Genomic DNA, 8,571 nt, shown 5'->3' on the forward strand with positions numbered 1-8,571 from the left:
CTAAGTAATATACTTCTATTAAAACAGTAAGAAAAGATAATTACGTCCCGACCAAATATACCTTCTGTTAGTTTTTACTTACAGTAAAAGCTACGTATCAAGAAATCAAGTATGATAAATATACTTGTACTTCTGGTTTTGGAACATTTAAAACCCCAAGGCAGTATTATGGATAATATAATATTTTCTAGGATTAATACTAATGTTTTACTATAGAACATATATAACTAAGAATACTTTTACAAAGGAAACGGTTTATGGGATTAAACCACTTTTACAAATGAAACGGTTTATGGAATTAAACCACTCTTACAAATGAAACGGTTTATGGGATTAAACCACTTTTACAAATGAAACAGTTTATGGAATTAAACTACTTTTACAAAAGAAACGGTTTATGGGATTAAACCACTTTTACAAAGGAAACGGTTTATGAGATTAAACCACTTTTACAAATGAAACGGTTTATGGGATTAAACCACTTTTACAAATGGGAACTTAGTCATTCACTTTCTGTAAACTAGTATAACATAAAGGACCTTTAGTGGTTAATTTTATAATTCCTTAGTTTTTATATCAGAGTTATACATAAGTAATATCCGATTGACAGTGAAATGTGTGACTTCCGCCTTACTTCCTGTTCCTTGTTTGGTTGTGGGCTTAGGGCAGATACACCCATTTAACTGTCCATTCGATATTAGGTTATATATAATTAGTATAAACTAAGTAATTACAGAGGGAAACTATTGAGGTTATCAATCTATCACCTCAGGAAATATAGGATTTTCTGGAGGAATCAGTGAACTTATCCAAAGAACTTAGGGTATACTTAACAGAACTAAAATACTTATGAACTCACCAGCTTAAATGCTGATCTACTCTTTCCAAATAACTTGTATTCTCAGGAATCCAGTAGACAGGTACACTCCCGAAGCTTTTGAGAAGACTACCTAGTACCGTACCGCGACTCTTGTCTTCTACTGTACCTACCTTGGTGTTTGAATATGTAATGTTTAAACACTTATGTAAAACTTATACTTATTAATGCAATGGTTGTTTGTACTTTGATTACTATATTGCATGTGTTGTGATACTTACCTGAAGTCCTCCGCCCCCGAACGTTTTTGTCGTTCTGGTTTGGGGGTGTGACAAAGCCCGATGCAGATTATGTGATTATGTTATGTGTTTATGATATATGTCATGTTGTGTATGTGTCGGGGTAAGCCCGATGCCGGGATGAGCCCGATGCCCGATGCGGTCGGATGTCGGGGTGAGCCCGATGCCGGACAGGAGTCCGAAGTCGGGTAAGCCGATGTCGGGATTCGTCCCGATGCAGTTGGGAGTAGTCCCAGAGTTATGTTATTTGTTATACGTGATTTGTATGGTATGTGGTAGTTTGGGGGAGCTCACTAAGCTTCGTGCTTACAGTTTCAGTTTTGGTTTCAGATACTTCTGCTAGCAAGGGGAAGGGCTCGGGATGATGGCATGGCACACACCACAGTTTTCTTAGCCTGGGAGTTTATTCTGATATTTTATATGAGACTGTGATATGATGACATATTTTATGAGATTTTGAGATACATGTTCTATGATTTTATACTATAGCGATGATATTTATGTTTGTTAAATGATTTTGAAAACGAAATTTTTGGCTAGTATTTTTGGGATGTTACAAGTTGGTATTAGAGCCTTGGGTTGAGGGATTCGGGAACACTTTCGAGTGTGTCTGAACTCAAACTAAGGAATTGGTATAGAAATTTTCAAAAGGAAAAAAAATCAATTTTTGCACAAGAAAAGAGTTTTAGAAAAAACAAAAAGAATTTTTAGAAAGAAAAGAACTTTGAAAAGAGAAAAGGGGCGTGGTGCATGCAATCAGCCGAGCTCAAGTAAGTACTCCCAAATTACCCATACAAGTTTATGTTATGATTATCAGCTTTATTAGAACAGCATGCTAGATTAGGACTAAGGATCTAGGGAGGATGCCTTATGTGCCTGCTATATGTGTTTCAGCTTTATGAGAACTGCATGCTAGTACAGATTAGTCAGGATGACAGCCTGCGTATTATATACTTGATTATGTGTACTCGATGTCCGAATGATGCTTGCTTGGTGCTTTTAGGAGTCCTAGTTGTCTTTCACTAACTAGTAAACGAATATGTAATAGTATTCGCGAGCTAGTTAGGGGAAGAAAGCAGGGACTTCTTATGCAGCTGATGGCGGAGAGTGGGATGGTGATTACCCTAGGGCAAGCCTAGGATGAGAGTAGTAGAGAGCAGTAGCCGTAGAAGGGACTTGGTGGACTCGAGGCAGTTCTTGAGGAAAGTATGGATAGATGTGTAAGGTAGTATGGGCCCGTACTACTGAAAGCAGAGGATCACTACTCGAATCAAGGAAGGCCGAGATAAGACCAAGGAACTTGCAGTGTATGTGATCCCTACAGTTATATTAGTATTCTGACGTTTATTATGATGTGTTTTCAGAATGGTGGTTTTATGCCCTAGACCAGTAGTTGGTAGTTCTGGCGTAGGAGAGGGATCAGGCTCAGGTTCTGGAGTCGGGCAATTAGATGAGCAGAACAGGGAGTTCCTCTCCTCGGAGGTCACACGCAGCATACTTGAGCAGACTCCTGTGATCTTCGGTGCGATCAAGGAGGGTATTCTGGAGCTTATGGATGAGAGATTGAGTGCGTTTCGCATTGAGGTGGCGGCCATGATGGGTTCGCGCACGCTCACGTTCCGAGAGTTCAGGGCATGTGCAGCTCCTGATTACCAGGGGGCTCGAGACCCCATTGCTAGTACTAGATGGTTGGCAGATGTCACCAACACTTTCCGCACCAGCAAGTGTCCCGATGGTGACAAGGTTAGGCTCGTGTCCTGTCTTCTGAAGGGCAGGGCACGTGACTGGTGGGAGGAGGTCGGGAGAGCCATTGGAGATGACACTATGTTGGATGCTATGACCTGGAGTGAGTTCACGACCAGATTCAGAGCCAAGTTCTCACCTGTTATTGAGGTGCAGCAGCTTGCTAGAGAGTTTCAGGACCTCCAGCAGACGACAGAGACTGTGGCAGAGATTGCCGCCAAGTTTAGGGAGAGGGCTCTTCTCATTCTGCAGTATGCGGCGGACGAGGAGATGAAAAATGCCCGATATCATGAGATGTTGCGGAGTGATATCCGCCAGTTTGTGAGCCGCTCCAGCTGCAAGACGCTAGAGGACATGATAGCGAGGGCTCGATATATATATATATATATATATATATATATATATATATATATATATATATATATATATATATATATATATATATATATATATATATATATATATATATATATATATATATATAGAGAGAGAGAGAGAGAGTTGAATTTAGAGATGAAGAGGAAGAGGAAGCCAGAGGTAGTACAGTTAGGAGGTTCGGGAAAGAATCCCAAGGTATCAGATCACAGATCTCGGAGCCAGCAGAGCCACGGTCATTGTGGTAAATGCGGTAGGATGCACGAGGGGGCGTGCAAGGTAGGGAGTTTGGGCTGCTACAAGTGCGGCCGAACTGGTCACATGAGCTGAGATTACACAGCTACTACCACCGCCATACCAGCATCAGATCTGATTTGCTTTCAGTGCAATCAGAAGGGACACAAGCGGTCCCAGTGCCCGAGCTTAGCAGCAGCAGGGAAGGTGGTAGCACCTTCTCCTGCCACCTTGAGTAATTCAGATGGCCGTCAGGTCCGGGGTGATGCGCCTATGGCGCGGAGCACGGCTTTTCAGCTTACTGCAGAGGAGGCACGAGCAGCTCCTGGCGTGGTGACGGGTATGTATTTTCCTCTTATCTCTGTATTGGATATTGTTTGTTCCTCATGTTTATGTGTTTGTGTATAGGGTCGTTCTTAGTGAACGACATTTCAGCTATGGTATTGTTTGATTCGGGGGCTACCCGATCATTTGTGCCACTCGCGCTTAGCAAGCGATTTAGCAGAGTTCCATGGGAGTTGGATTGCCCACTTGATGTTTAGATAACTGATGACAGGACCGTAAGGGTCACGAGAGTTCATAGAGGATGTACACTGCGGTTATTTGATGAGAAGTTCTCAGTGGATTTGGTTCCTATTCCCCTGCGAGGGAATAAGGTTATAGTAGGTATAGATTGGTTGAGCCCCAATGGGGCAGTGATATTGCCATATTTATACATATTTTTAGGCAATATTTAAGTACATTTTTATATATATTTTGGTCATTTGCATAGAATAATGGTACTTATAAGGTTAAATTATATTTTGCAGCCAAAAAGAAGACATTTTGAAGAAAAGGGACTAGAAGCGTTAAAGGATGGAACTTTGGAGGTTGAAGGCTTGAAAGACAAGAAAAACACCCAAAAAAGACGTACTCACGACGTGAACAGTTGATGGTTCACGACGTGAGTGGAAAGAGTTAGAAGATAAGCATCCGGGTGAAGGAATCTTTGACGATCACGATTACCTCGAGTTCACGACGTGAGTTTTACATTCTCACGACGTGAACGGTGATTTTGGAGAAAATATATATACCCTTCTCCATTACGATTGGGGGACTTTTGTCTGGCTTAGAAGGGTTCCTGGAGACGAAATTCAGAGGAGAAGAAGCTCTGGGAGCTGGTTTTAACACCAAGGAAGAAGAAGTTCATAATTTGATTTATAGATTGGTACACTTAAACATGTCTTTGATTATAGTTTTTGTTTATTTAGCTGTTAGTATGTCCAGCTAAATCTAGCTGCTTCTGTTAGCTAGATGAAGCTGGAACTCATGGTTTTAATGCGTTAGACTTGACTTACTTGTTGGTGATACGCGTGTGTTGATTGATTTTACCTAGCATGCTTGAATTAATTATTTGATTGCTTTAAATTCTTGTTCTGTGTAGTTAGTGAACACAAATCTGCATGAATTTGAATACCTAATAATATAGTGAACACTAGTTATTAGAGTTAAGATCAAACCAATCTTAGATAAGTAATTGAATCATTGAATTAAGCTGTGTTAGAGAACTCATATTATGACTATAATTGTGTTTTGATTAATCAATCTTTCATGGCTCCAATCTTATTTAATAATTGATTCTGTGTTAACTATTGTATGACCATACATAGATTTACATGATTTGAGTAATAATTAGTAGATTTAGAACTAAATTGCTAATACTTCTTAATTTGGTAACCAACAGTAATAGTCCTAGCTAATGTATAACCATTGAGTGAAAGCGGATTCGAACTAACATAAGTGTTTTATTTATTGATTGAGTTTTTGTGAAAGAATTAAGTTCATCTAAACTTGAAAAATTAGATAAAAACCCCTTCTTAGCTCGTTAGTAATTAGGTTAGTTTAGTAGTAAATAAATTAATTAGTCAACACCGTTCCCTGTGATCGACACCCGACTTACCAAACTATTCTATAATTCGACTAGGTACACTGCCTAGGTGCATTTTAGTTAGTTAGTTAGTTAGGTTATAAATTATAAAATTAGTGGGTACTATCGTGCACATCAAGTTTTTGGCGCCGTTGCCGGGGAACGGCTTAGTTTATTACTTATTTATTTGCTTTAGATTAACCGGTACTTTTTGTGGGATAAAACCTGCAAAAAGTTAATTTTCCAGCGAGGTTTGAATTTTTTTCATCTGTTACAGGAATCACGACGTGAATCTTAAAGATTCACGACGTGAGAACTGTGATTTTTAGTTTTCTTTAGTTTTTAGTTTATTTTTCTATTTTAGTTCGTTTTTACGTCGTTATTTTGTTTAGTTTGCAGGAGTTCATGACCAGAGGCTCTAACACACCTTTGGTGCCACCACTTGAAGATCCGGAGTCAGCCCTTCACAAAAATAAGAATAAGAACGCGAAGGAAGATCACACGCCAAAGAAGACGCCACTGCAAGAATTAAAATCAACCTTTTCAAGGAAGTCGGGAAAGAATACAGGAGAGTCAAGTTCAACCCCAAAGGATAAAGGCAAAGTTGAAGAACTTGATCCAGTTTCTAATCCACACGAATCAGAATACGAGTCAGACCCAGAATTTGGAATATTTGCGAGTGAGCCCGAAGACAAGCAAGAGGACGAAATGGAAAACATTGAGGAGATGTCCATGGGAGCTTACAAGAAGCGGATCCGAGAGGATGTAGGTCCCGGTTTAGTCCAACCCGCAATACCTGCCACTGCCACATTCGAGCTGAAGGGGCACATCTTGAATGCACTGAAGGATATTCCATTTTATGGGAAGGATCATGAGGATGCTTTCAAGCATCTCGATGAAGTCAATGACATTTCGGATTACTTCAATGTTCCAAATGTCAATAGAAACACCGTCTTGCTCAGGATGCTGCCCATTACTTTTAAGGGAGCTGCTAAAGAGTGGTTAAAATCACTTCCACCGGGTACGATCACCATTTGGGCTCAAATGTGTGAGCAATTTCTTGACCAATTTTGCCCACCATCCAAGATAGCTAAACTCAAAAAGGTAATATCCAACTTTGAACAACAACCGGGGGAGTTATTATACGAAGCATGGGAGCGTTACAAAGGCTTGATCAGAAATTGTCCTCAACATGATCTTAATGTTCAACAAGAGATGTCAATCTTCTATGATGGGGTCAATGTTATGACAAGACAACTCCTTGATTCTCAAGGACCTTTGACAAAGAAAAATCCAAGGGAGGTCAAGGAGCTGATTGAAGAATTCGCGAAGCACTCTCGTGAGTACCACAACCCTAGGCAAGATGGAATCAAAGGCAGTGGAGGTGCACAAACTGAAGAAATAGCAGCTATGATGGCTATGCTGAATAATATGGACCGGAGGTTAACACAAATGGACCAATCAATTCATGCTATAAGAGTTGGTTGTGAACGGAGTAATGGTCCACACTTGACCAAGGACTGCAATTTGGATGAGTATGGGAATAAAAAGGCTCAAGTATGCTACTTGAGTGGGGACAAGTACGATGAAGACTGGAGGAAACCGAAGAAAGAGTGGCTTCCATATGAAGAATACAAGAAGCAAAAGGAAGAGAAGTATAGGCAAACAAGTCGAGGCTTCTACCAAAAGGAGCAGCCACCAGCTGAGAAAAAACCCGATCTAGAGACCATGTTAGTAAAGTTTATGGAAGCTTCAGAAAAGAGACACGAGGCTACTGATTCTGCTATTGATGAACAAAGAACTTTGATGAAGAATCATCACGCAATGATGGTAGAACAACAGGCTTTAATAAAAAATCAACAAGCCTCCGTCAATAATCTTGAAGTGCAACTTGGTCAACTTACCACTTTGGTTCATGAGAAGATGTCCCCGAAAAATCCTGAAAATAAGACCCAATCTCACGTAATGGCCATCGATATTGAAGAAGAGGCAATTTATGAGTTCCTGGAAGCCTTGGAAGAAGAGCCACAACAGTCCGATCGATCTAAAGCCAAAGGAACCCAAGCTCGAAGATCACAATGCTGTTGAGTTAACGAATTCACGACGTGAGCCATATCGGCTCACGACGTGGGCCCGTCCTGAACAGAAAAATCCTGAATTTATTCCGACATTTCAACCACCTTTGCCGTTTCCTTCTCGAGCTGCCCTTAGTCCACTGGAAAGAGAGCATATAGAGTTTATTAAGCACGTGAAGGGTATCCCGATTAATACTCCCTTTGTCGAGTCGTTATCCAAAATTCCCGAATATGAAATTTTTTTACAAGACTTGATAGACACTCGTCAGCAACTAAAGAAGAATTCTAAAGTTATTCTAAGTGAGCAAAGTTCAAGGGCTGTATTGGGAGACATACCTAAGAAGATGGGAGATCCTGGACGCCTCACTCTTCCATGTGAGTTTGGGAACAATATGAAGGTTTATGCTTTAGCCGATTCTGGGGCTAGCATAAATTTGATGCCTTATTCGTTTTATCAGAAATTGAATATTCAGAAGTTAAAAGCTACAAAGATGACTATTCACATGGCGACCGTTCGGTGACACAACCCAGGGGCATTGTGGAAGATATTCTAGTGAAAATTGGGAAATTTGTTTTTCCAATAGATTTTGTAGTGTTGGATATGAAAGAAGATCCTAATGTTCCAATTATCCTTGTTCGTCCGTTACTTAACACCGCTGGAGCTCTTGTTGATATACGCGAATCCAAGCTCACCTTGAGAGTTGGAGATGAAACAGAAGTTTTTGGGATAGAAGATGGTTTCCAAGAGAGTGATGCGCAAGAGGAGTTTTCAACATTGATGAAGAGAATGAACTTGAAGAATTAGAGAAGCTCATGGAAGAAGAAATCAAAACAATTCAACAAGTTAAAAGAACAAAACCGAGAGCATCCGTTCCATTTTTAGTTGAAGTTATTACTTACACAAATCCCACTTCTTGGGTAAGCAAAGAGGATGATGAGATGTCAAGTGATGAAGAGGAGGTTACTTCAAAAGTAACAAGTCCAGTGGTGAAAGAAGAAAGGGATACTATGGAGATTAACAATGAAGAAAACTTGGGCACAAAAGGAACAAACAGGAAGCTTGATGAAGACGAGGTCAAAGCTAAAAAGGAAAATTCGAAAAAGGCGTACAAAAGACGAGTT

The 8,571-nt window shown here is 40.2% G+C and overlaps 1 non-coding gene across 1 annotated transcript; it reads right to left on the reverse strand.

Annotated features, from left to right (window-relative positions):
• Nucleotides 1-6,466: 6,466 nt before the first annotated feature.
• Nucleotides 6,467-6,573, reverse strand: LOC145141552 (small nucleolar RNA R71). Its single transcript, XR_013722746.1, has one exon. It is a non-coding gene; the product is annotated as a small nucleolar RNA R71 (small nucleolar RNA).
• Between the last annotated feature and the right edge of the window lie 1,998 nt (nt 6,574-8,571).

The sequence above is a fragment of the Lactuca virosa genome, chromosome 9 (genome assembly GCF_052849685.1).
Source record: "Lactuca virosa cultivar CGN04683 chromosome 9, Lactuca_virosa_CGN04683_v6, whole genome shotgun sequence".
Taxonomy (NCBI): domain Eukaryota; kingdom Viridiplantae; phylum Streptophyta; class Magnoliopsida; order Asterales; family Asteraceae; genus Lactuca; species Lactuca virosa.